Raw genomic sequence first — 4,628 nt, 5'->3', positions numbered from 1 at the left:
AAATTTTCGCCACACGTCAGCAAAATTTCGCCGCCTAAAACCAGAAAAAAAAACCCGTAAATTTCGGCGAAATTTGTACATCGCGATCGACTTTTTATATTAAATCTCTCCTCATATGAAGTCATCGTAAATAGATTACGAATTTCATTCAACCACCCGCTGAAATATCAACGGGCACAACACTAGTGTGTGCTCTAAATAAAAATGTATTACAATAAACTGCACACGTTTGCAATGTGTAGTCGTATTTAATTCACGTGCGAGCGTGTGAATTTGCTGACTCAGCTGCGTTATCAAATTTTTGCTACTTGACACTTGACGCGTGCCCGTTTGTAATTTGATCGCGCGTGCCGATACTCGTTCGTCTTTGTACAGTGTTATGGCTTAATAGGTTTATATATGTAATATGTACGTGTGTATATTGCTTTATATCTACGTAAAAAATGGCAAGTTTGAAAACGATCGTAAGAGTGTGGAAAAAAACTCAAATTTCGTTAGACGAAATAAATCGAAAGTGAAGTAAGAAGTAATAAAAATATATCATGATTTAGAAATTTCAATTTATGAGGAGCGTTGAATACTTTGATTGAAATAAATATGTGGTGTTGCTTTAGATAATTGGATTATTACGCATATTGCGATTGCCTAAAAGATATTTTTTGCTATGAAAATTGTGAATATGGAATATTTAGCACAGAAGTGTGATAGTTATTGTTAGTATGATGGACTTTTCGGCTGTCAGATTTTCCATTATAGAAATTTAAGTGGCTTTTGGGCGAGCACTTTGTGGGCAATAATCACCGAACCGTTGCTTTAGTAGGAGTAAAAAACACATCAAATAATTTAAAAAATAATTGATAAGATTTCACTCAGACAATCATTCTACATATGTTGGTTATTATAAAATTCAATGTTTTTAAATATAAAAACTCAATACATGTATGTACATATATTTCATTTTGAAAGTAAATGATGCAAATATATTGAAATACCTTTTTCTCAAGAGTTATTTCTTCGGTAAATATTTCTTCAAGATAATCCGAAAACGTAATAACTGATGTTTGATTGGGTGTTTTTAGTTTCACAACAGGTCTCCAAGGGGATTTAGGGAAATTGAATGTTTTCACAAGTTTTTTTTCACTTTTCACAAAGTCTCATAAAGGAATGAAAAAAAGTGGATATTTTACGTTTAGGTTTCGAAAGGGATTGAGGTTAAGTAAGTTTTTAGATCTCGACAATGAACACAGGTAGGTGTTTTCACTTTTAAACACGGCTTATGACTAACTAGTCACTCAATACCCACAAATCCCCAAGACAGGTAGAAACCCCCCCCCCCTCTTAGATGTTATTTTCATACCTAAAATGAATTAATCATTTTTTTGTTTCGAAAAAAATTTACTCCTGCGGCGCTTTCATTCGGGTTTATACAATAAGTTTATGAATCACATTTTTTATTTTGTCTATGAGTCTATTCATTGAAAAAAAACTCACCCAAAGCGTGAATTAAAAAAAAAGATAAATTATATTTTTAAGTTCTTATTTTTCTAAAAATGTATTATTTCTTTAAATTTGGCGTAAAGAGAAAAAAATTATAAGATAGGAACGCATCGTACATTGTCAATACATCCCAGGTAATTAAGAGTGGAGAGCCCTTGGTGGCATAATTTTTAAGACTATGATCAGTAAATAATAAAATTATAATGTAATAAGTTTTCAAATTGATTCAAAAGAAAAATGCTGGCGACATATAAATAGTCGACTAGATAAATTAGTTTTAGAAGTTGCAATTTGAACTTAATGTCGATGTCTTAATGTCAATTATAGTCGATCTGATGTAGCGTGAGACTTAAGAGAACCGAGATGCTGTTGCATTCGTGCAATGTGTAAGGACGTAAAACTATTTCTTTATTTGTTTTTAATTATTTATTATTAAGCTACATAATATTATTACAATATAATTAAATGCAAGATCTTTAATAATATTACTGTAAGTTTACTGTCCATAATACGACGTTAACAGTTACTTTTACCGTCGAAAATATATAAATTTCCATTAATATAAAATACTATCGTTAGACCTGATGAAATTCTCATCGGGTGTATTATAAGTAAAAACAACTTTATTTATTTAAATTCAATTAAATAAATTTTCAATAGATTTCGCTAAATTCTCGTGTATTTTCCAAGAGGAAATATCGATAGCAAACAATATATATACAGGTTTTTTCTTGATTCTACCGCCCAAACCTTACATAGTTATCCCTTATACATTATACCTTATATAACTATGAAAATGATCAGTAGATCAGTAGCTATTAAAATAGATATAAGATGTACTATGAACATAATTTAGTAATAATAAAAAGCATTTATAAATCAAAATACACAAACATTATGATTTTGAAAATAGTTGTTATAAATATTAGGCTGCATTAAACATTAATAAAAATGATCTGAAATACGACGAAGTTCTGAAAATTGCCTCTGTTTTGAAAATACAAATTAATGAAGATCGATTATACGTAGAAATGAATATTATCAAACAACATATTCAAAATCTGCGTAATGGTTATAACCAGTGGCGGCTCGTGGATAAGATATCTGGGGGTGCTGCGATTGATTAAAAATAAAAAAAATGTTTATTTGGATTATATTTTACTATTAACATCAAAATTATCACAATTAAACATTATATGTATTTTATTTCATTTAAAAATTGATTCTTCTGTCTTTTTTCCTTGAAAAAAGGTCTATCACCTTTTCGTTAAATTTTTCACTCTTCATAATCATTTTTTTTTTCAATTGACAGCATAGACAAAGCCGTCAGTCTTTCTTGAAACATTGTGTTTCTTATATACATATGTATGTCTTTATTCTATTTATTGATGAAAAACACCATTCTGGCTCAGAGGTAGTTGAAGTTGTAAGCAGAATTTGAATAAGTTTTGTTATTTCCACACCAACATTGGATAAATTGATTGCAAAACTAAGTTTTAAAAATATTAATAAATCATTAATACTATGAATTTCTTTCCTTGAATAAAAAAACAGTTCTAATTCAGTTTGAAGTTTTTCTTTATCTAGCATTGGATATGATTCAACGGTTAGTAGTAGATCTTCCATTGGCATTTTCTTACAGTACTTTTCAACATTTTCTTTATTAAATAATATCACAGCTTTTCATTCATTAGAAAAAGCATATTTTGCTTTTATATCCTTAATAATAACATCGCACATATTTTTGGATTCTATAATATGTGCGATAATATATGCATATAATATATGCTTCACATATTTTTGGTTTCTATTCGCTATAAGAATCTCGTATTTGTATAATGACATTAGTAAAACTTTTTAAGTTTCTTTAATTGAAAATGCATCGATATTACTAGATTGCATCTGGTTATAAATAATTTCTACATGCGGCATTAACTTGTGAAAAATGTCTGAATAAGATAACAAATTGTATTCAGTAAATTGGAAGAATCTGTTGTTTCATCAGTATTTTCGGAAGAATATTTAAGTTCTTGAAAACATTGGCTCAGCCTCCCTTGATTTTGATACCATCTTAAATACTTAAAGTGACGTGTGGAAGGAAGTGTAAAAACGTAGAAAGTGTAAGAGGTGTAGAAGGAAAGGCAAAAGGTTCAGAAGAAATGACGAAAAGTGAGGAGCGTGTCGAGCGCGCGGCGCGCACACGAACGCAACAAGAAATGTGTATATTGTTGGGAGTGCAGTACGGACCAAGCTTCTAGCTGCCCCCGCGCCCCTCCTTCGCCCACTCAGCATATTCCATCGAAAACCGTACTGCACAAAATCATAAACGATGCCTCACTTTCTGATATTATTACCACGATGTATGATCATTATTGGGTGTATCGGTGTGCGGGCGAGCTTAATACACGCTTAAATAATATTGATATTTTCATATAATATACATACATTTATGTATATAATAATATTAAATTTTTCTCAAATTCCTTGGGGGTGCTGCAGTACTGCAGTGCGTATGGACGAGCCGCCACTGGTTATAACTGTCCAAGCACGGAGCGGATTTGGGTGACAATTTTTAAAACAGTCGAAAACACACCTGAAATTAAAAAAATAGTATCAAAAGTTTTGTCCATCCCAATCAGCAATGCTTTTGTTGAACGCATTTTTTTCTATAATGGAATGCATTTGGAGGAATGACAGAAAAAATAATGCGCTTAAATTTAGTTAAGTCCGAACTGGCAATTCGGATGAATTTTGATATGGATTGCGAGAATTTATACACATTATTAAAAAACTCAAAACTAGTGGCAAAACTTGGAAAATTGGTCCTGCATGCAAATGTTAGTAAAAGGCCCCCATTAGTATTTTTATTATTAATATGAAATTGGTAACTAACTCATATAATTTAAATATTCATTTTCCTCGCCTTCAAAGTCGCAAATTATGCAATTAAATATTTCAAAGACATTTCATTTTAACATCGCTTTTATAGATAATTGCAGATAATTATAATTTCTGTACCATTACTGAAAAGTATTGAATGTCATGAGAAGGAGAACAGATGGGTGAAAATTCGACACGCAATGTATTGCGTATCAAATTTGGAGCATAAATTTTTAAATAGTGTTTCCTAT

This window comes from Arctopsyche grandis, chromosome 2 (assembly GCF_051622035.1).
Source record: "Arctopsyche grandis isolate Sample6627 chromosome 2, ASM5162203v2, whole genome shotgun sequence".
Classification (NCBI taxonomy): Eukaryota; Metazoa; Arthropoda; class Insecta; order Trichoptera; family Hydropsychidae; genus Arctopsyche; species Arctopsyche grandis.
Note: the sequence above shows the minus strand (reverse complement) of the source record.